The 25,424-nt window shown below is 39.5% G+C and overlaps 1 protein-coding gene across 1 annotated transcript in view; it reads right to left on the bottom strand.

The window, feature by feature from the left end:
• LOC121510741 (equilibrative nucleoside transporter 1-like) overlaps positions 1-24,261 on the bottom strand; it is a 64,874-nt gene extending 40,613 nt beyond the window's left edge. The window contains exon 1 of the mRNA XM_041788943.1: positions 24,166-24,261. The gene's annotated coding sequence lies outside the window, so the exon portion shown is untranslated. The remainder of the gene's footprint in view (positions 1-24,165) is intronic.
• Between the last annotated feature and the right edge of the window lie 1,163 nt (positions 24,262-25,424).

The following is a 25,424-nucleotide window of genomic DNA, read 5'->3' as shown; positions in this document are numbered from 1 at the left end:
GAATAAACACTCATACTGTTGCCACAAATAAACATATTGGACCTCCATTTCTGTGATTCGATTTATTGCTTGACTTTGCTATTGCTGACATGGCTGTGCTTGTTGTGCTTCCTGCTTTCATCAGTTTGCTTCCTAATTGACTTTTGTTCAGTTCAACAGAAAATCCACAGATTTTGCATCTTGTTGCCCTTGAGTTTCCACCACACGACAGGATTTCTGATAGTTATATTGAGCAGGTTAATTATTTATTTTCATATCAGAGCGACCCCTAAGGCTGATCAGGAAGAGTAAAATCACTCTTAACATGCCTCACACCACAGGAAAATGCGGCAAGTTTATCTTAAGAATCCTTAAAGAATCGGGCCTTTGCTGATCTTGGTTGGAAGGGGAGAATTGGGCACAAAGTGTGCCCCGTTATCTTGTAGTGTTTACCCCGCTTCAGATTCATTTGGACCCCATGAATAGCATTCTTTGAAATATCAGGTTTGAGACAGTCTGGGCTACAGAGGACTCCCCATATGCATCACCACTTATCCTTGCCATTATCCTTTTGTTTAAGTGTGAAAGATGCATCACCTTAAATACTAATGAACATTTCTTATGCTTTGAAAGATAAAATAAAAGGAATGTAGTTCAGATACAGCTTTGGATATGAGGCTTTGTCCTACCACTGCTGTTTCTAAGTTGTATCCCTGCATGACCTCATTAAAAAGACACAATGACAGGTGAAACCTCAGTTTACTCAAGGAAACCTGACACTAAGCAGTATTTAAAGGCTAGAAGTAAAGACACAGTAAGCATTAGACTAACAATAGGCAACAGGATGCCTCTTAAAAGTGTTTTTGTTTTTTCAGTCAGCTGATAGCTGGTGTTTTGTTTACACAACACTTCTTTGAGAGACGTCCATCAATTCAAATTTAAGTTGCAGGGGTCAGATTTTTGACCACTGGTGGTTGCAATGAGCATTAAATTGTATCTCATTTAAACCAGATAAATTTCCAACCATCAAATCTTCCAGTTTTTAAAACTCATGTTTTATTATGAAGGGAAAGTAATACAACATGTTTTATTTAATAAAAGTCCAAAGGAACCTTTACCAGGCAAGAACTGATGATTTGACTGGCAGGTTTTAACCTAACACCTAAACTAACATAGGCCACAATAGTTGTTCCCCTGTGCTCACAACAGGCTGTGAAACGTATTTAAAGGACTCAGAATGATTTTGTCCAGAAAAAGCAGAGGATGTAGTGTTAATGCATGCTCCCCAGTGGCAGCCTTTTTCAGCTCTCTGTCAAAGCAGCAGTTTGTAAGAATAGCCAACACCAATACACTACCTGCACCTCAACAACAAGTCTAAAAATATCCCGGAGTTCTATTTTTTCAAGCAGCTCTGCTCTAATGTTACTGAAGGTGATTGACATCTGGTGAAAACTGGCAGGATATTCTACTCATTGAGTTTGTTTTTGTAAGAGAAAGTCACAGACAAAGACGCTGTGCTTGGTTGCTTCACTAACAGCAAAGTCAGCAATTTTATCTAAGACTCCCAAGACTGATCTCACTGAGAAAAATGCTGGTTTGAGTATTAAATCTCATGGCATGTGAATCTATCGGGTCACGGTGTTTTACAAAGCCAAGATAAAGAGGCAAATGCTGACTACAGATTACTACATGGCCAGTGCTGTGAGGAACAGATATTTTTTTCTGGAAATGACACAGACTATCTTGCAACCACTACAGACTGAGCAACATTTCATTAACAAAACAAAATAAAAGTCTGAGGTCTGACCTGGGGGTAAAGTATGTGTGGACCTGTTTTATAAGTAGTTACTGTAATTGTGGATTGCTTTAGCTTTGTTAGCTTAAGCTACAGCTAAAAAAGCTACACCAGCTACCTAGTCAATGTAACTACATATGGCAATGTAAATAAGTTAGTGTTAGCAACGTGAGCTTTAGCAAACATAGCTAAAGTTGACATACTAACAAGATAATGCACCAACATAGCATACATAGCTGCTTTGTGAGCTAAGCTTTAGCTATGTTTGCTACATACCTATTGTAGCTATGTAGCACTGTTATCCACGGTGAAGTTAGCTCAAGCAACCTGAGGTTTAGCAAACATACAGTTGAAACCAGAAGTTTACATACACTATATAAAAAGGCACATAAACTTTTTTTTTTCTCACCGTCTAACATTAAATCAAATTAAACTTTTCCTGTTTTTGGTCAATTAGGATTGCCAAAATTATTTCTATTTGCTAAATGCCAGAATAATGAGAAAATGATTTTTTTAGACAATTTTTATTACTTTCTTCAAAGTCAGAAGTTTACATACACTAAGATTACTATGCCTTTAAACAATTTGGGAAAGCCCAGATGATGATGTCATGTCTTTGGAAGCCTCTGATAGGTTTACTGACAACATCTGAGTTAATCAGAGGCACACCTGTGGATGTATTTTAAGGCACACCTGAAACACACTGCTTCTTTGTGTAACATCATGGGAAAATCAAAAGAAATCAGCCAAGATATCAGGAAGAGAATCGTGGACTTGCACAAGTCTGTTTCATCCTTGGGTGCAATTTCCAGATGCCTGAAGGTGCCACGTTCATCTGTTCAAACAATTATACGCAAGTATAAACACCATGGGAATGTCCAGCCATCATACCGCTCAGGAAGGAGACAAGTTCTGTGTCCCAGAGATGAACGTGCTTTGGTCTGAAAAGTGCATCTCAACCCAAGAACAAAAGCAAAAGACCTTGTGAAGATGCTGGCTGAAGCTGGTAAGAGTGTGTCATTATATATAGAAATAATTTAGAAATAATTTTGGTAATCCTAATTGACCAAAAACAGGAAAAGGTTTAATCTGATTTAATGTTAGACGGTGAGAAAAAAAAGTTTATGTGCCTTTTATATAGTGTATGTAAACTTCTGGTTTCAACTGTGGCTAAAATCAACTTAGCTACACAGATAACTAAGATACGTAGCTTACATAGCTGCTTTGTGAGGTAAGCTTAAGCTATGTTAGCTACATAGCTATTTTACGTATGTATATAGCTATTTTAGCTATGTAGCACTGTTATCCACGGTGAAGTTAGCTTAAGCTACCTGAAGGTTTAGCAAACATAGGTAAAGCTAACTTAGCTACACAGATAACTTAGATACATAGCTTACATAGCTGCTTTGTGAGCTTAGCTTTAGCTATGCTAGAAATGTAGCTACATTGTCTATGTAGCTAACAGAGCTATAGGAGCTATGTTTTACTGGAGGACAAGCTTTTTTCCGATAAGCAACTTTTCCAGCTTTATTAAACGTTCTCGTTTAGGTTTTGCAGTCAGGTTATTGACCTTTGGTATCTTACATCTTACCTTAACCCAAAATAAAATCTGTTTAGGGTTAGGGTAAGGAAATTGAAATTATAATCCAATCTTATTTCAAATGTTTTAGCATGTATTTCCACAAAAATAAAACCCAAAAAATACAAGCTTTTTTAAAAGTATTTATGCCGTATATGATAACAATGGAATATTCAGCTTTGCTTAGAACAAGATTTTTTAAATGAATAAATAAAATAATAAATAACTGTCATCTAAACTGAATTACATACCACAAAGAAACAAGTATTTTGCAGTATGACTGCAGGAAAAATGTGTATTCAGAAGTGTGCTGGGAATAGAGGAGGCAAGAGTCACACTCAGTTAAGCTGACTAAACTTTGCTTGAGTTGTGGTCATCATAAAAAAATAAAGCCGTCTCGTCAGGTTGAGCAATACTGTCTAAATCAACAAACCAACAGACCTCAAGAGGGCTGTTTGAATGTGTGCTTGGGTAGAAATGCCACTAAATTTAGCTGTAGGGTTCAAAAATGATTTCCTCCCTGCAGGCTGTGTGTGTCTGACAAGGGGGTGTAAAAATATTCGCCCACCTCGATCAATATCTCTGCTATGAAGACATGAATCACAGCCCATGATAGAAACACATTTCTTTTCCTTTAACCAAGTATGAAAAACTACTTTCCAGCTTTTTTTCTGTCATCTCATTTATCCAAAAGCTTTATATTTCATTAATCTCTTGAAAGTCTTTTTTGCTCAGGTGAAGAAAAATGTGTTTTTGCACATGTGAGAACCATTTGAAAGGCTAAAACAGCAGATACACATTTTTTTTTCATATTCCTTCTTTTATTTGTTAATTTGCACGCTTACACTCCTAAGATTCCAGATGACTAGGATTTCCTGCCTTTTAACATCCTGATCTTATTTGACAGCCTTTTTATCATCCTGGCCCACTCTTTCACAATAAATGCAATCTTTTATCCCTTTATCCCTCTCTATTGTTTTCAAGTCATCCTATCTGTTTTAAGCTTGAATTTTACACACAAAGACTGAGTTGGATAAAAAGAAGATCTTAGTTAAACTAAAATAATACTTGCAAGAAGTCTGGGGGGCTAGAGCAAACCCTTCTATTGGCAAATGCTACATTAAAATATCTCTAAATAATAATTTGGCATGTGACAATGCAAGAAATAAGGTGAGCAAGTGGATAAGTTGAATTTAAAGTTTGTCAGAACTGTGACAACTAACTTTCCCCTGAACACAGGCAAAAAGCAGAGCAAGAACTTTAACTTTGCATTATTTGCACTTCTTTACTTCCTTTTTCTTTTGACCTCGTTTGAAGTATTTTTTTTAAGGAAACAATGCAGCTTTAACCTTTCACTTCAGCACATGCTGGGCTTGAAGATTTGACATTTACAAGAAGTCTCATGTCTTGTTTGACCTATATGAACATGCTGTTCTCAGATTTCAACCACAGAAACCCCACTGACCGCATTTGGGAAATAGGAAGGGTATTCTGATACTACATACTGACCCCAAAGATATGCACAACATTTTAAAAATCCTCTGTGCAGAACATGCCCAGTTTTACTTTCAGCTAAAATCAATTAATCTAAATATGCAAATGATGGGCAAACAAAGAAAATAGGTCATAATGTGCAAGTTTCTCACACTGGAATCTGTGATCCGCTATTGCGCAGTTCCAGTTCATATTCTCATATTGTTGTTGAATCCTTACAAACAGGTTTCACTCTTAGCATTAAACAAAGTGAACTTGTGACATTACTGCACACTTTGACACTGCTTCCCTAAACTTCACATCTGACTGCAATCACCTGCAGCTGTGTCCATCTGTAAATTTGAAGGCTGTTTACAACAAAGCATAATGCCAAAGGCTGTCTCATTTCAAAGGCTCCTTCAAATGTGACTGACAAATGCATTTTCCTTTCCAACAAGGGTGCATCCTTTGTAGCCCAACACATCCTGAGATTCATTGTGTTGTTATTCAGTTGAGCTGGCAGACTCTGGAGCAGAGTTAAACACATCTAAATATAAGTAACTTGTTTCTACCCAATCAAATATTTACAAGACAAGGCAGTCTGGCTGCAGAATGCAGCTCTCAGATACCCCCTCTGGCAGACCACTTCTGTGAGACGCTGCCTTTGTCAGGACAAGAATGCACAGTAAAACTTTTCAAATAAACTCTGATTTAACTTCCAAATAGGTTTAGGGCAGTAGGCGATTTGAGGGGGGATGGTGTCCCCCTTGTTAGCAAAATGACTAAAATGCGTCCCCTTTGTTAACCTGCCATCCCCTCTCTGTCAGGGCAGAGCAGAGATGCTTAGTTGTAGGACTGTTTCTGGGCATAGGCGATATAGGCGGTTGCCTCGGGCGCCTTGCTGAGGAGGGCGCTGTCATGAGCCCTGAACATTTTGAATAGTTCCACCAATGTATCAGATCATCAACTCCTGAACTCCTCTAACTTCTGCGACCCTCATTGGTGAAACGGTCAAGCCTCATCTCACCGCTCTCTGTCTCTCTTTCCATGTGGGCCCCCGGCACACGCACACTGGGAGCCCAGCAAGATGTTTATAGAATAAAAACAAGTTTTCTTTTTCCTCGTTCACACAGCACTGAACGGACAGAATGTAGAGATAGAGAGTCCTGCATCGGACAGCTAACACCCCACCTGCCCATTCCCCTGGATTTTAAAACAGTGAACACCTGCTTGTCCGGTGTGTGTCATCTCTCTCTCCCACCTGCACCCGCATGCGCATCCAATTCCTCCTAAGGTCTGACTCAACACGTAAAACACTGAATGACAGAAGCTGCGTTCAGTTTAAGTAATTATAATATTGTGTTCACTTAAGCACTGCCCTTGACAAATAAGGTTTTCATTGTCCCAATTCTCACTGAATGATGCATGAAAGAAAACTCTCACATCCTCATCAGGCATAACAGCTGACAGCCCGGACTAATTTAACCCTGGTTATATTAATAAGAGTAATGTCAGGGCCATATTTACAGACTTTATGTACACATCCTTTGTTTTTTAAGCCGTAGGTGGAATTATTTTCCTAATCATTGTTCGTGATTGCCAAAAAGCACAGCGCACTTCAGTCAGCTCCTACAGAGAGCTCGTTTTTACTGTTTGCTCCTTTCTGTTCCTGTCCTTGTCCATAAACTAAACGCTTTATGAAAAGAGGCCAATTTTTTATGGATAGAAGGGGTTTCCCCTCAAATAACAGTATTATGGCTCAGTATCTCTGTGCCAGCGTCCCTTCTTGTGCGTCATGACGTGCATCAGTGCAGTGGAGACACTCATAGGTCTGCAGCGCTATGAGGAGCGTTAAAGCTTCTGTACGCATTTAAGGAATTAGACTTTTCCTTATTACCTCCCCCAAGGAGGTTATGGGATCGGCAGGGTTTGTTGTTTGTTCGTTTGTTAGCAACATAACTCAAAAAGTTGTGGACAGATTTTGATGAAATTTTCAGGAAATGTCAGAAATGGTATAAGGAAGAACTGATTAGATTTTGTGAGTGATCCGGATCACCGTCTGGATCGAGGAATTTTTAAAAGGATTCTGTACTATTGGGAGACAGGGCTAATGACAGAGGTCTGCACTCTCTGAGTGCTTTTCTAGTTTACTTACTTCTACAGTTTTAGTGCAAGCAAAAATTAAATTCAGACCTGATCCCAACTCAGCCCTCTTACTTGATTCATTTAGTAGATCTAACATGATCATTCTCTAAAAAATACTGCAGGTGCTCATGAAATATGTCTGTCATTAATTATTTCTCAATGTGTTTATAACCCTATGTTTCTGACACTGTTTTGGCATTATGATATGTAAATCTTGTGTGGTGGATAAGTTTATCAGAGGTGGAGCTATGGGGGAGCTTGCAGGGGTCTATGCCGTAATGTTTTCTCCAAAGCCCTAAATATTTAACTTTGGTAAAAGTTATTTTCTCTGATTACTGATGAATGTAGCTTTGAGCTTTTTAAACTTTTAGCCAGTCTCAAGAGATGGGATAAGCTTTAGGACAGCAAACTTACTCTGAGAAGTTAAAGGAGAGGTCTCGTTGACATGTACAGTTGCAAGTAAAAGTATGTGAACTCTTTGGGATTTCTTGGATTTCTGCATAAATTGGTCATAAAATGTGTTCTGATCTTCATTTTAGTCACAGCAACAGACAAATACAGTCTGCTTAAACTAATACTGCACAAAAAATTATATGTTTTCATGTTTTTATTGAACAAAACATGTAAACATTTACAGTGCAGGGCGGAAATAGTATGTGAACCCTAGGCTAATGACTTCTCCAAGAGCTATTTGGAGCCAGGGCTCAGCCACCCTGGAGTCCAATCAATGTGATGAGATTGGATGTGTTGGTTAAAGCTGCCCTGCCATATAATAAACACACACCAGTTTTAAGTTTGCTGTTCTCAAGAAGCATTGCCTGATGTGAACCATGCCAGGCACAAAAGAGCTCTCAGAAGACCTATGATCAAGAATTGTTCACTTGCATGAAGCTGGAAAGGGTTAAAAAAGTATCTAAAAGCCTTGATGTTCATGTGTCCACAGTAAGACAGACTGTCTACAAATCAAGAAAGTTTAGCACTGTTGCTACTCTCCCTAGGTGTGGCCGTCCTGACTGAAGCTGAAACTGAAGCCCAACAGAGGATGGGTGATGCAACAGGACAACGACCCAAAGCATAGAAGTAAATCAACAACAGAATGGCTTCAACAGAAGAAAATACGCCTTCTGGAGTGGCCCAGAGTCCTGACCTCAGCCCGACTGAGATACTGTGGCATGACCTCAAGAGAGTGGTTCACAACAGACATCCCAAGAATACTGCTGAACTGAAACAGTTTTGTAAAAAGGAATGGTCCAAAATTCCTCCTGACCGTTGTGCAGGTCTGATCTGCAAGTACAGGAAACATTTGGTTGAGGTTGTTGCTGCCAAAGGAGGGTCAACCAGTTATTAAATCCAAAGGTTCACATACTTTTTCCACCCTGCACTGTGAATGTTTACATGTTTTGTTCAATAAAAACATGAAAACATATCATTTTTTGTGCGGTATTAGTTTAAGCAGACTGTGTTTGTCTATTGTTGTGACTTAGATGAAGATCAGAACACATTTTATGACCAATTTATGCAGAAATCCAAGAAATACCAAAAGGTTTGCATACTTTTTCTTGCAACTGTACATGTCAACGAGACCTCTCCATTAACTGCTCAGAGTAAGTTTGCTGTCCTAAATCTTATCCCATCTCTTGAGACTGACTGAGTGTTTAAAAAGCTCTAATTCATTCATTCAGTTCACTTTGGGCAACACAAATGGCCAAAACTAATAAAGTTTCAGTCCTACTGGAAAGGTTACAATGGTAAACATGTGTTTAAGATCATTCCAAGGCCTTCCCTGAACCAACATGAGCAACTTATGTAATACCCTCCCCTGATGAAAAAAACTTTTCACTGTTTCTGTTTCCTGCAGGAACACTGTGACCACATATTTAATTGTGAAATAAAGCATAAAAATAATTTGAGAAATATGTTGACAAGAGCCTGACTAAACCTAATTTGCCTCCTTTAAACAAAACAAGCTCATACATCTGTGTAAGTACAAGATGTTTAGTAGAAGGTATAAAAACAATCCTGAGCTTATTTACTCCTGGAAAGTTAATGAGACCACATTCCATTGTGTTTAAACAAGACTGACCTGAAGAAAGACCTATTTTCTGAACAAATGTACTCTAGTTTTTTACCTTAGGAATTTTCTATAATCAGTTTTGATTTTCTTAGGTCAACCTGTCTCCCTTTCTCCTTTTCTTGGCCCAACATCAGGTCATTAATGATGCTAAAAATCTATACTGACCATACAGAAGCAACAGATTCAAAATGAAAGAGCTTAAAATATTCGACAACCAACAGATGTCAGACTGACAAAGAATCAACCTAAAATTTTCACAGTATGCTAATACAAACATGCCTACACCCTTATGATGACATACTAATGTGGACGTATTTTAACTTGTTTACCATGTTTGCCTTCTTAATTTAGCCAAAAATCTATCACAGATGACAAAGTAAAACTTAGGCTGTTGGAAATTGGTTTTGAAGAACAAAAGCTGACCGTGTTCAAATGGAAGCCATTTTTCTCTGTTGTAACATAAAATGTAATCTTGTCATTTCACTGGTTTCTGATTGATGAGTGACTGAGAGGAGAATGAATGGAAACTATCCCCATAAGCACAGCAGTGCTTGGTAAAATAATGTTATGTTACGGCTGACTACTGAGAAAAGCAGTGTGTTAAACTACACTAGTCAACATTTGAAGTGGATCAAAACTTTTGATTAAAGTTGTTGGAGGTATGACTCAGCCTGAAGTTGCAGACACAGTGGGGATGTTTCAAAGTGTCACTTCCAGAGCATGGAACATGTTCAGAAGGTCTGGTAGTGAGTCAAAGACATGGTGGAGGCAGACAAAGGGTCACAACCATGAATCAAGACCGATACTTGACCTTGCACGCCTGCAGAAATCGTTTAATGCCTACAGTCAGCCTGTGAAATGACCTTCAGGAGGCAACAAGGGTGCGAGTGTCCAGTCACTGTGAGGAGACGACTTCATGAAATTGGCTTGAGAGCCAGAAGACCAGCTGTGAGGGTGCCTCTTTCCAGAGTACACAAACTGACACATCTGCCGTGGGCCAGAGCACCACAGATGGACAGTGACTGAGTGGGGTACAGTGCTCTGAGTCCAGTCAGATGAGTCCAGATTCCGCGTGAACTTCCTGGACAGGCATAGGAGGGTCTGGCATCACCCTGGGGAGAGAAATTTGCCACAAAATGTTGCATAGCATGACAGTTTCATCGGTCATGGTCTGGGGAGGCATCTCCATGGGTGGAAGGACTGAACTTGTCATCAAAAAATGGCAGCCTGACAGGCCATAGGTATAGGGATGAAATCCTGAGGCCAGTTGTGCGACAGTATAATGGTGCATTGTGGCCACACTTTGTGCTTATGGATGACAATGCCTGCCCACATCGAGCAAGGCTGTTGATGGAATTCTTGGAGGAGGAGGGGATCTCAGGGATGGAGCAGCCAGCCTGGTCCCCCGACTTTAGACCCACTGAACACATTCGGGAGCAGCTACAGTCAAGATTGCAAGCACGCTAGGTCCCTTTCAAGAACCCATGTGGAGTTACTGGAGGAATGACAAGCCATCCCTCAACAGAACATCCAAAACCTCATCTCAAGCATGCACAGGCAATGTGAGGCTGTGATCAATGCCAGAAGTGGTAACACTGACTACTGAATGGTTGTCTCAACATAAAATGTTTGTTGTCTCTTGTTTATGACTTGATTTTCACATTTGTTAAACCATGCAATTCATTTTTGTTTTACAGTGCGAGCACAGATTTTTGATCTGCTCTAGCATAAAATAAAATCTTGTTTTGTTGAACTGAAAAAGATTTATTTTCTGTTTTGGGTCCTGCTTCAAGCTCTGTTTTCTGCAAAGAGTGACATATCCAGTGCATCACCATTATGACCATTGTCTTGGCTCCTTGAGGAACTCCAAAGGCACTACATTGCTGCACTGCAAGCAATAATGTTTTAGTCATTTCCAGTCCATTGTGACTTCAGGTAGATCACAGAAGTACTGAACAACCAACAATTTTTGGTTGCACCCTTGTCTTTGTGAATGTGTGACAGGTCACTTCACATCTTGTGACAAACAATCATGTCTCAGCACCATGAAAAGTGAAGAGGCATGAAATTCCACTGATGAAAAATTTATTGGCAGACTTACATGTTACACATGAATTTTGAACAATACCCGTTCTTCTTAGGACAACTTTGATGAAATGTTTTGATCCACTTCAAATATTGACAACTGTACTTTTGCTTTACTAAACCCTTCAAAGTGAACCCTACACAACAGAACAGACTCCTCCAAATGGATAGATATTTGTATCTCTTTTATGTATATTGAACCAAAAATCACCCTGTTAGTGAAATGAAAATCATGAAGATGCTACTCTCAGTGTAAATTAAACTGAATATAGTCATAGAGGCAAAAAGACGGCAATGCAAGCTGATTTTAAAGTGTCTGTGGTAGTGCCTGCAGAGAGAGGGAGAAAGAAAGTACTTGGGAGAGTAGTCCTTGACACCCAAACAGCTGTAACCTGGTCTGATCCTCATCATAATGCAGTGTCACAGTGATCATCTAAAGGTTTTAACTCTTTATATCCAAAGAAACATGAAGGCCTATTCACCTCAATAGCCTTTAAAAACAGGAAATAATGACAGCATACCACAAACATGAGTCTCCTTAGCTAAAAGTGTCAGTAATGTAAGTAAGGTATAGGTATGGCCTGCTGATGGTACAGAAGGAGTTACCAAATATGCAGTTTTACCTTTCAGTGGCTGTTGTTCTCTAGATTCTCACTAGGGCTGGGCAATATATATTGAGTATACTCGATATATCATGGCTTTTGCCAAGCACGATGTATGTCCATACAGAAAACTTCTCCGCACAAGCGCGTTTTTGTATCAGTGACGAGAGAAACAGAGCAGCGTGGCAAGTTGGCGATGAGTTAGCTGCGTTTTGAGACAGACAACAAGAAAGTGCGCTGGATCTGCAGCGTTGAGCAGTCATTCAACTTTGAAAAGGAAGAGGTGAAATTCGAGCCGTACTCGTTAAAATACGCCGCAAGATGACTACGAGATAACAGCGGCAGTAACACAACACGTCTATTAAAGGTGCAGTGTGTAAAACTGAATATCAACATCTAGAAGTTGGTTCTAGATTACATTTCTCTGCTGGAAACTGTGGCAACCAGTTGAATTTAATGTGCATCTGTAATGTGAATACAAAACAATACAATAGATTACCATAACTTTATTTATCCTTTTTTCCTCTATGTTACCATGCAAACATATAAAAATCCAAGATGGTGGCATCCATGGAGGGGACCCTCCCTATGTATGAATTAAAGGTTTACACTGAGTCGTTTTTTGCAAAATAGCTATTTTGAATTTAGATGACTAAACACTTATTTAGATAGACCATCTTAGAAATGTTTTGCTTTATTTTACCAAGTTTGTTCAGCTAAATGCTACTAGGCTAAATATTACACAGTGCACCTTTAAGATATGAGCCCAGTGTTATTGAAAAGCCAGGATTTAAAAATCTCATAGAGACATTTAACCCAGCGTTCATCAGCACAGATAACAAACTAATATAATCACAGCTGTGAGCCTGAATGGTGGACTAGGCTGCAGGGTTTTGGCCTTTGGCTGCATGCAGGATTGGTGAGTTTTGTGTAGGTTTGCTTCACCCTTAATGAGTAAAAAGAGTAAAAGATTGAATGAAGTCCTTTTCAAAATAAAACTGCTAAATTTGACTTTAAATTGATTTTTAACCCTTCTGCATACAGTTTTATTAAAAATCCAATAGAGCAGTCTATTTTTATCACCAAACTAGAGTCATTTCGGGTCGAATTAAATACAGCTGCTGAGAGGACATTTCAAAATATCGCAATATATATCATGTATTGGGATATAGCAAAAATATATCAGGATATCAATTTTAGGCCATGTCTCCCAGCTCTAATTCTCACTGTCCACAGTCATGCTGTTTTTGTCTGTTTGCTTGTTTTTGAAAATTTGCATTATTTCCAACATTTCCATGTACAAATATATTCTAAAGGAATTCCCCTAAGCTCCCTAAAATGATGAAAACTCCAGGAGACCGGCCTCTGTATAAATGTGTTACATGTGACCTTTTTAATATGGGCCTCCATTTTTTTTTCATAGACTTTTTCTACAACCTCATAAAATCCTAAAATAACCAAACCTTTGCCTGTTCCAGCCTCTAACATGAAGATTTTAACCCTTGCATTATTGTCATCTTCATGTAAGGCTTGAACCCTTGGCCATTATTAGCAGTAGTTTAGCCTATAGTTTGCTCTTGTCTACTTACCGGGCCTAACTTTGCTCTTGCAGTAAATCTGCCTGACTCATCATGTGGTTGTGACACATTTGATGATGCATTGATGGTCACTTGGTTTCATCCATCTGCGTCATATTATTCCACTACATACTTTTGTGCTGTTACCCCTGTGTGGTTTTCTAACTATAGACATGGAGTTGTCCCGGGACACATGGTGCTAACCTGGTAAGAGATCAAGTGACTGAGAGCTCAATGAAGGTACAGTACAGCTGTGTAAATGTTAAGATAGCACTGAAAGCCAATGATAAGACCAGCAGTAAAAATCATATCTTTCTTTAAGACACTTCTAAAGGAAATGATCAAACATGTGAGCTCAGATATACTTCAGTGAAATGTTTATTTAAGTTTATCATGGATTCAACATCAAACTGAAGGTTTGAAAACTGTCATAAAAATCAGTGTAGATAGGAGGGAATGAAAAGATGTCACCATTAGCTGCATTATGGGTAAACGAGGCCTGTGTGAGGGGATTGAAACTGCGGAAATGGGCACATGAATCATTTGAGCCTAACACTGTAACGTGTTGCATTTTGGCTGTTCATTTAAAGGACAATGGTGTTACGGGTGCCTAAAAATAGTTTTGGTTCCAGAGAATCTACTCTTCTAAAAAGCATTGTTCCCATGTGTGTAAAAAGGCAACTAACAGTTCCAATGAAATCAGACGTTTGGCACAAGCTCATTACAGTTCCAGCCAATAGCAATGTATGAGTAGGCTCTTTGCACACTCACCTTATGGTCCCACTTGGACCTTCAGTAATATCCTACAAAAATAAATCCATCCTTTGATAATGATATTTCATTATGAATGAAATGATGATATTTCACGATAGTCTTATATTTATAGTGAAGCTGACACCTTGAAGCTCAACACTTAAGAGCTACAAAACACTTTCTGCAGGTATGTAAAATACATACTAAAACCATAAGAATCTAGGCCTACTACAATGATGCATTATGACAGATACTGCATCACAAATGGGCATCACATACAGCCAAAATCAGTCATGAAAACTGTAACAGGAACAAATTTGCATCATTTAGTCACATCTACGCCATATAACACCAAGTCAGCAAAATGCCATCAAACTGAAATAACACAACTCAATAGAGCTCTGCACTTTCTAGCCAAACTGCAGCACTAAAACACTGAAGCTGAGCTGTCAACGGTACTGCCAGGCACATCATTCACTTCAAAACTACATTATCTATGACAAGGAACCACATTCCTAAAGCTCGTCAATAAATTGCATTTAACTTACCAAAGCTGTTTGCTATTTAAAGACAAAGTCCATTCTACCTTATCTCTTTACAAAGAGTCAAACGAGCCAAGTATGGAGCTCCATTGCCCTGCACACCTGTATGAGAGTTACAGATTAGAAGGGGTGGGATTAAGTAAGTATGCACTTCTTCCCACTCCTTTTTTAACATGTAGCCTAATCTTGACCATTAAATGTTTTGTAATTGTTTTGTTTCATCTCTCTCTTAAAAACCCATATGTGTCTTCTGAAGATACATGACTATGCTTTCATTGTTATGTTTTTTTTTTTTTAACATGTTCAAAATAAACTTCACTGACTAACTACAGATCCATTTACCCGTTGTAAAGTTTTCAGAAGCACTGCTGTTTCTCAGAGTGCCGTGCTCTAGAGCTACCTCGGTGTGGAAATTCAGGTCTGCAAAGCCAACATGACCCCAAACACAAAGCAGTACAAACTGCAATGCTCTCTGTAAGCCAGCCTGTTCCTGTAAATCCACCACCAAATCCATGTCTTCTCCTCCTTCAGACACTGTGTGAGCTGCATAAAAAAAAAAAAAAAACAATAACAACCAAAATCCAGAAAAAAAATCTCCACATTAAAAAAAAAATCACATTAATCATTTAACTTGTCTTGCTAAGATGTGACTCTCATTACAGTTACTGAGTCATTGGCGCTGCCCACTAGCCAATAAGGCGTCAATAAATTCTGATGTACAGCAAGGCCAACTTTAGGGCATGTCAAAGAATCAGCCCATGACATCAAGCTTAAAATCTGACAGGTCAAAAACTTTAACCATATCATCTTCATTTATGTCAGATGTATAAACAATTTACTTAAAATTCTGAAAACATTGGAGAAGATTTTTCCAACCGGAGACAACACAGGACAAAATTTGATTGGATGAAACTGGCAACTACACCGCGTTCCACATTATTATGCAAATGATATTTTTCTCTGATTTTCCTAAATATTGATGCAAATGACAGTCAGAATATTTTTCAAGTCATCAGCCATTAGAGCATAATTCAAATGTTTTTGAACAAACTTCATAATGACAAAAATTATTTAAAAAAAAAAATAAAAACCTCAAAATGCACTGTTCCACATTATTAAACACAACAGCTTTTTAAAACATTTTATAGGTTGTAAAGAACTGAAAATGGTCATTTGTAGAAATTGCAGCATCAGGGGGTCATATTTACTGAAATCAAAGCTATTTCAATCAAAAACATCTTAACAGGACAAGTTCCCTGTTAACATAGGAGCCCTTCTTTGATATCACCTTCACTATTCTTGCATCCATTGAACTTGTGAGTTTTTGGAGAGTTTCTGCTAGAATTTTTTTTTGCAGGATGTCAGAGTAGCCTCCCAGAGCTGCTGTTTTGATGTGAACTGCCTCCCACCCTCATAGATCTTTAGCTTGAGGATGCTCCAAAGGTTCTCAGTAAGGTTGAGGTCAGGGGAGGATGGGGGCCACACCATGAGCTTCTCTCCTTTTATGCCCATAGCAGCCAATGACTCAGAGGTATTCTTTGCAGCATGAGATGGAGCATTGTCATGCTTGAAGAAAATTTTGCTACAGAAGGCATGATTCTCTTTTTGTACCATGGAAGAAAGTGGTCAGTCAGAAACTCTATATACTTTGCCGAGGTCATTTTCACACCTTCAGGGACCCTAAAGGGGCCTACCAGCTCTCTCCTCATGATTCCGGCCCAAACATGACTCCGCCCCCTCCTTGTTGACGTCCCGGCCTCATTGGGACATGGTGGCCATCCATCAACCATCCACTACTCCTCCATCTGGACCATCCAGGGTTGCACAGCACTCATCAGTCAACAAGACTGTTTGAAAATGAGTCTTCATGTATTTCTGGGCCCGCTGCAACCGTTTCTGCTTGTGAGCACTGGTTAGGGGCGGCAGAATAGTAGGTTTATACACGACTGCAAGCCTCTGGAGGATCCTACACCTTGAGGTTGGTGGGACTCCAGAGGCACCAGCAGCTTCAAATACTTGTTTGCTGCTTTGTAATGGCATTTTAGCATCTGCTCTCTTAATCTGATGTATTTGTCCATCAGAAACCTTCCTCATTATGTCTTTATCTGCACAAACCCGTCTGTGACCTGAATCAGCCACAAATTTCTTCACAGTACGATGATCATGCTAAATTTTTACTGAAATACTGAATGTTTTCATTCCTTGTCCAAGGCATTACACTATTTGACACTTTTCAGCAGCAGAGAGATCCTTTTTCTTTCCCATATTGCTGAAACCTGTGGCCTGCTTAATAATGTGGAACACGTGGGAAAGTGCATTTTGAGGTTTTTATTTTTAAAAAATAATAGTTATCATTATGAAGTTTGTTCAAAAACATTTGAATTATACTCTAACTGTTGATGACTTGAAAAATATTCTGACTGTCATTTGCATTAATATTTAGAAAATCAGAGAAAAACGTCCTTTGCATAATAATGTGGAATGTGGTGTAAATGAACTGCGCTGAAAGCATTTCAACTAAAAGACAGAGCTGCTATGGAATAAATTCTTAAAAAACAAGTGGTAACAATGCTGCATAATACATATAGTGGTGATGTATTAAATTATAAAACATAAGTTCTTGGCCTTGCTAGCCCTGAAAACAACAATTGCAGTATTTAAAGTTCTGTTAGTGCTGCTCACTCTCAGTAAACATTTTCATAAGATTGACTTGGTTTTTAGTTGATGGTTATTTGGGGTATGGTCATCCACACAAAAAATGTGTATATTCACCATCCTTGTAAACGTCCAACAATGGCCATTTCATTTCAAAATCACACTGCCAACTACTGCCTGGCATGTATACTACAGCATCAGACTGATCCGTGTGCACAGTAGTTGTTTTTCAAAACATTGTTATCTGGACATGGAAATTTCTCTAACATGAAGAACAACCTTATTGTTTTCATTTAACTTGGTCTGGAGTTGAAAAAATAGTCTAATGTGACAGTGAAGTCCCTCAGAGTTCCACTTGAGGCTGGCTGCAAAAGCCAAAGAATCCCCACCAGGTCCAATAATGAAGTGATCATCTTTGCAGCAGAAATAAACACATTTGTTTTATTTACAAAAACAGATTTGGTTTGTAGCTCATTACTTTTTTGGTACTTTTTATTAAAAGCTCATCTATTTTGCTTACTTTAAGGCTGAAAAATAAGTCCGCATACCAAAAGCTGCTCCAAAGCTTGTTCAATACATCACAAAATAAAACACTGTCACAGATAGTTCTAAATAACACTAGATGGAACAAACTATAAGTAGTTTAAACTAAAAATAATGATAAATTAGGGAAACCTGCACTTACAAATCTGGAACTTTATGTCCCTTTTTATTGATGAATTGAACCCATACCTCACTAGGGCCGAGCGATATATCAAGTATACTCAATGTATCGCGGCTTTTGCCACGTACGATGTATAAAATGGCTATATCACAAACAGAGTACAAATTATGTGGAAGTTTTGAGCCGTCAGCGTGAATTTCTCACTGGAGTATCGCTTCTCCCATTGTCCCTGAATGCATCTCTCACAGCAGAGAGCTCTCTCTCTCTCTCTCCCCCGTCCATCCAGAAAACTCCTCCACACAGGTGCAATGTTGTATCAGCGGCAAGAGAAGCAAGTCAGAGGAAGGTAAACAGAGCAGCATGGCGAGTTAGCGGTGAGTTAGCTGCATACAGAGACGGACGATGAGAAAAAGCCCTGGATCTGCAGCATTGAGCAGTCATTCAACTTTGAAAAGGAAGAGGTCAAACTCACGTGGTATTTGTTAAAATACCCGCAAGATGATGCTGAGATAACGGCAGCAGTAACACAACTTGTCGCTAGAGACATAAGCCCAGTGTTGTTGAAAAGCCAGGATTTAAAAATTTCACAAAGACAATTAACCCAGAATACGTGATTTGCTTGGGCACGAGCATTTTGGTGAAAACTCCCCGCCAGAGTCGTACATGTCAGAGAGAAGACAGCCCAGCAGCGGACAAATGTGATCCACAACTACAGAGCCTTATCTCAGCCTAACAGTTCAAAACACCGACAGCGAGGAGTTAAATTGTTCCCGCCTCCAGACAAGCCCCCCCCCCCCCACATGATCACACAGAAGAGTTTGTTTAATAAGATCTAAGGATGCTCTCATGTTATGAACTTGTCAGAAACTGGTCCAGCTTTCATCAGCACAGATAATGGACTCATGTAATCACAGCTGTGAGCCTGAATGGTGGACTAGACTGCAGGGTTTTGGCCTTTGGTGGCATGCAGGATTGGTGAGTTTTGTGTAGGTTTGCTTCACCCTTAATGAGGAAAAAAATCATTTCATAATCAGCAATAGTAAACATAACACAGAAAACATTTCAGGACTTTCCATACACTGTAAAATACATTGTATAATAAAATGTAAGTATTTCATGATTTATGTATTTTGATTTATTAGTAAAAGATTGAAAATTGATATTAGAATGAGGTCCTTTTTAAAATAAAACTGCAAAATTTGACTTAATGTTGATTTTTACCCTTTCTGCATATGGTTTTATTAAAAATCCAATAAAACAGTCTATTTTTATCACCAAGCTAGTGTCATTTGGGGCTGAATTAAATACAGCTGCTGAGAGGCCATTTCAAAATATATATATCCTGTATCGGGACATAGCAAAAGTATATCAGGATACCAATTTTAGGCCATATCGCCCAGCTCTTGACTGAACTGTGATATAAAAACTAAGGTTGGGCCTCTGTGAACTGTTACACCGCTCTCATGAGTCTTCAGGTAGCTGTTTGGCTTGGTTCATGCCTCGTTATCAGGATTTACAAAATCTTTAGGGGGGATTTGATCAGCGAATTTTACTTCTGGAACCAGAGCCACCAAAAAAGGGGTGGAGCTTAGAGAAAGGATATATGGAATGTTGAACACATTTATTCCGGAATTGTGGTATTGTTGCATCATAGACAGAACAGAACTCTTAAGACAGTCATATTCACAGCTAGACTCATTCCACCTGTGACTTTCATGTGAAAACTTGTGAGTGTTACCCTGAGTACGGATATATTATCGACATCCGGTGAATTCTCCTGATAGTTTATTATTGAGACAGCAGTTGTTCCCAAAATGGATCTACTGTCAAATCAATTCAAGAGGCTAAGTTTTAGAGAGGTTGAAGAAATGACTCTGGCACCAGAGAAGTATTATTTCTGCACATTCTTCAAAGCAGAGGAAGTGCCACTGCCAGAGGAACCAGAACCAGAGAAGCTGGATTTTGAGCCTCCAAAAGACATTGCCTGCCCTCTAAACCCGGCATATCCACCAAGTGAGGAGGAGCATCCACAGACATGTGCTAAATCACAGCCTGTGGCTACAATAGCGGACAACTTGGTCGCCAAGTTTGATTTGTCAGAGGCTCTTGAGGCTCCGCTACCTCCAAGTCCTCTGCCTGTGGTCTACGATCCTTCCTTAGATCAAGAGATGGCTGATTTGTTCTCCCAGCAATGCCACATCCATACAGCAATGCCCTGCATTTACCCAGCATTGGCTGAAGATGTTGATTTGAGGCCCCTCAGCGTGTTGGCCGAGATTCCTCTACCAAGTAACGTCAAGGCAGACATAGAGTACGCTAGGGAGAACATGTTCCCGGACCTTAAGGTCTTCCAGCACCTGTCTCTGGATGACCAACTATCTGAAATCATGTGCCAGCATCTCTTTCAGAAGGCTCAGAGGATTCCTCTACCGCCAAGTCCTTTGCCTAGAGAGCTGGACATGGACGACAACATGGACGGCACCCACTGGGGACTAAACAAGATCAGGTCCTGGTCTGTGGATGCAGAGCTGGATTTGCTATCCCAGCATCTCAGCAGCAAACCTTGGGAAATCCCTATGCCACCAAGTCGTTCTCCATCACCTGATCAAGATGATGACCATGAAGGAGATACTGGACTGATGCCACTCAATGTGCTGGCAGACATTCCTCTGCCTGAGAGCGCAGTTGATGGATTTGATGAAAAGGAGTATGCCAAAACAACAAACATCAGCTTTCCTAAGGAGACAGGGTCTACAAGTCTGAAGAGAAAAAAGTATCCGAAAGTGTCTTCAGTAGATGCAAGGCCAATGAAGCGTCATAGGCAGGAGGAAGCACTATCACCATAGAGAAGATCGTCCTCTTCAGCATTCATTAATGAGGACGATAAGTCATTAATGAGGATAAGAAAAACCGTCTGAACAAGATATGGGTCCCTATTGATGGTGATGTCTCCAGACACGATCCATCGTGCCCAAATGTACTGCCAGTGAAGGTGGTGGATCATCCAGGAGACGCCTTTGGTGACAGTTTATCATCCTGTTTTGAACTCTGAATGACATCAGGCCCCTGATTTCTCCATCAGGCCTCAAAATAAAAGATACTGTAAATAAACATGAAACAAGTTCATCTTCACAAAATTACTTTTGAGGCACATAATGGTACCTCCTAGATGAATCGACGTGATGTTTTTCCATAAAACTTAGGACATGGAACAGAGACAGGTCAAACATCTAAAGGGGGAAAACATACATGACTATTGTACTCAAATAAAAATACAGTTACTCTGGTTTAAATTTACTTCAGTAAAAGTGCAAGCAATGGGCTATAAATCTATTAAAGCAAAAGTAAAAAGTATTTTATTTAAAGTTCACTTAAGTACTGAGTAGCTACTAAGGAGCTGTACAATAAAATATGATCTTTCCTTCTGGCATGAACAACAAGAGAATAGATCTACCAGGTTTTTCAGGTAAATTCACTCCTCTATAATAAAGTAAAATACACAGCAAAATTGAAAGTGTTCATTAAGCTGACAGAGAACACATCAATGAAGATTATCACCACATATGTGACGTTTCTGGGCCCTAGCCCTTCATCAGACATGAGCAGACACAGGGGATACACCTCCATATATGCACAGCCTGAATCACCTGACAAGTCATGTGACACAATTCTGCCAATGTAAGGATAGTTCATACCAAGAAATATATACACAAATATACATGTACACTGTACACCATGTTTTCAGAAAATTATACAATAATACTGCTTGTCAACTTTAGAAAAAATACAATCTTAGAAAAATATATCAAATCAATTCAGATACATCAATAAAACTGGGGAGCCCCATCATAGTGACACACAATAACTAGCAAAAAAATATGAAACAAGACACAAGTATCAAAATACAAAGAAGTTGCCATGTCAGTTTAAAGGAAGTGACAATCTATAATCAGTGTCCAGACTATTTCTGTTGGAGACCACATGCAGAAATATACAAGGACAGCGGGGCCACTTTGATATATTCACCTTGAAGATATTTAAGTTAGTAAAACCAGTCTCATGAAGGTTAAGATTAGTGATAAGGGGTGCTAAAATGGCTAATAAATGGCTGACAAGGCATTTTAATGATTTTGGGGTGACCAATCAGATTTCAGGGGGCCCTGGTCAGCTCTAGCTACCACTGGCTTCGCCCCTGGATTGTCATTGGTGCTGCTATTTGCTGCCGTAATTCATTAAAGCATAAATCAAAATATTGTTAGCATTTTGGTTGTCAATATGTCTACCATTTACGTTGTTTTCTCGATTAAGTCATGAAAAAAAGATCTTACCAAAATATTTGTCCACAGAATCAGCATGGTTGCTCTGCCTTTAGCTGAAACGAAGCAGAATAATAACATCTAGCACAAGTTTAATGTTGAATTGTGGGCCATAATTCATTTAATTTATCTAATTTTTTGTGGTCAATTTGTCATGGGCCATGGGCTGGATTTGACCCTCAGGACGAACAGAAATACAGGGTAAAACTTTTGAAATAAAGACAGATTAAACTTCCATTAGGGTTAGGTTAGGTTAAGGGTTAAGGTGGGATATAAAAAGTTAATAGTTAAAAACCTGACCTGTAAAACATTTAATAAAGCCAAGTAGACAGTCTGCTTACAGGCAAAAGTTTTTCCACCATAAAAACATTATAATACAGTAAGTTAACTTACATAGCCTCATTATCTGCATAAGCTACATAGATAACAGAGCTATGTAGCTAAGATAGCTAAAGCTAAGCTCATAAAGCAGCTACGTAAGCTAAATATCTACATTATCTGTGTAGCTAAGTTAGCTGCGTAGCCAACATAGGTATGTAGTTAATGTAGCTAAGGCTAAGCTCACAAAGCAGTTATGTTAACCGCATAGGAACATTATTTTTTTTAGCTTTAGATATGTTTGCAAAAGCTAACTTAGCTACATGGGCTTATATTTCGTATTAGACCTCTGACTTTTCCTCTGTTTAATTTATAAAATGTTTCCTAGTCTGTACTGTTTACAACGTCCTTTTTTACGAATGTAACTGACAGACTTTGTGAATAAAGTTGATTTTTTTTTTTTAATCTAACACTGGGAATATATTTTACTTGCAAATTACAGCAGGAGGTTATCTTAACCCCTACTGCTTTACTTTTATTTAGTCTCAGAGATTTAAGACAATTGCATTAAATAAGTTTATTTCCAGAAGATAATGAGCTAAGATCAAAACGGCTGTAAATTCTTGTACTTGTTTAATTATTTTAATTTGATGAATATCTTAAACCAATGATGACAGTTATTACTGATGATTTTTCTTATGACCACCCACATAACTATTTGATAACTTGCAGCAACAGTGTTTTACACCTTTGCAGAGTATTTTCAACTTTCTCCTCATTACGTGCTCAACATGTCTGACTACATGTGAAAACTGACGGCAACAGAACAGCTTATCACTGTGAGAACAGCAGCTTTCTCAAAGCCCCAGGAGCACAGATAAGAGAGCAGCTTTACAAAGTTATTGACACACTCCAACAACATACCATGTTGAACACAGTATCAAACAGAGCAGGGAGAAAGGAACTCCTCACAGAGTGAAAACATAATAGGCTATAGCAAGTGTTAACATGATACAGTAGTAGTTTCAAGCTCAGTGGGGTTTGTTCTTGGAGCTCTTTCATGCTGGCTCCTGCTGTGTGGGAGTGTGTGAGGAGGAACTATATTCTCACACTGTCTCCTGCTGTGATATTTCAACTCAGACTGTGTGCAAGTCTCAAGCTTTGGCTTAAAGCAACTCTGAGACCAAAGAAAGGTCATCTTTCAACTTCCTCTGCAGCTATCATAACATGCATGCACGAGGTCTTAATATAGACTATCACAGCGTATGCATGCAGGCTGGTTGATATCACATATCAAGGAAAGCTTCGCACACATCACCTGGCGCACGTTCAGCACGGTGATGTCACGTCCAAGCAGCGCACTGCGACTTTTAGTGACCATTTGACCTTGTCACCGACCAGCTTTCAAGAATAGTGTGCAACCTAAAACATCTGCATTTGCCGTGTCGTTTAGCAAAGAATAGCAACGTGCACCACGCGTGGGCATCCCATACACCCCCCGCTTCCCGCCTCCCCCCTGGGCTGGAGGTATTTTGGGCAGGCTGTGTCAGCAGTCTGAACACCATCTCTATACTTTCTATCAGCGACACGAGAGAAACACAGACTTACCCTCACACAACCGCCCTGCGATGCCCTCACGTGTGGGCAGCACGTCGCTTCGTGGGCGACAGCGTTCATGCATTCATTCGTCTGTTTGTCTCTCGTCTCACACAGCAGCAAAACTCAACTCAACGCTGCGCATTCATGCAGCTGGCACCGAGAGACAGGGTGCAGGGGGGAGGCAGGAAGGGGGGTGCGTCTGTGGCTGGTCCAGATTCAGCAAATAGCAGTCAGTGCAGCACTTGATCTGGATTTTTTTTTTCTTTTTCAACACATCAAGTAGTTTGTAATCCTTTTAAAACACGCGTCAGAGTATAAAGCCTAATTCTAGGTCATACCCACACAGAGGTCTTTATTCAGAGCTACTCTACTCTAGACTCAGAATGACCATTTACTCACTGCAGGGCAGGTCTAAGGACAAAATAATCAAACTCCATATTTTAACCGAATGGCCAAACATGATCAGCCTCTTTTTCTGTAGAGAAATAGTAAATGTTTTTTCCCAAAAACCACACTACTTGACTTGCACTGTCACTCAGTTTGTGAGGACAGCCTGATCCTGATCTAGGCAGATTTTACACATGTGCCATATTGCTTACATTTCTTCAGGATGGATTTAACTGAACTCTAGGGGATGTTCAGTGCCTTGAATTATTTTTTGTTTCATTCCCTAGCTTTTACTTTACAATAACATTTTCTCTGAGTGGCTTGGAGTGTTCTTTGATTCCATGGTGTAATGGTAGCCAGGGATGCTGATTTATGAGTGACTGGACCACGACAGGTGTCTCTATACTACAGTCACTTGTTGTGAGACTACTAGCACTAATTTGCTGGACCTCTGTTGAATTAGGTCAGTCTCTTTAAAGGGGGTTAATATTTATGCCGTCTGACACAAAGAGGGTTTTCCATTGGGAGGCCTCAGAATTTCAGCTCTGCTTTTTGCAGATGATGTGGTTCTGTTGGCTTCCTCAGGTAGGGGACAGATGGATTGTTGCTGCAGTATTGCATTCATTGTGCCATACCATTGTGTTGCAGAGGGAGCTAAGCCACAAGACAAAATGTTTGATTTGCCTCTCAAGCTGTGGTCAAACCCTCAGCTATGGTCATGAGTTTTGATTGATATTGTAAAGATGCCTTTAGGCGGTCTCCCTTTGAGGACCTTCCAGGCATGTCAAACCTTGGAGTGTTGACCTAGAACTTCATGAAGGGATTATGCTGTATGTGCCTTCTGGCCTGGAATCACCCTGAGATCCCTCAGTAGGAGCTGG

The sequence above is a fragment of the Cheilinus undulatus genome, linkage group 6 (assembly GCF_018320785.1).
Source record: "Cheilinus undulatus linkage group 6, ASM1832078v1, whole genome shotgun sequence".
NCBI classification, from domain to species: Eukaryota; Metazoa; Chordata; class Actinopteri; order Labriformes; family Labridae; genus Cheilinus; species Cheilinus undulatus.
This window is presented reverse-complemented; position numbering and strand designations above follow the sequence as displayed.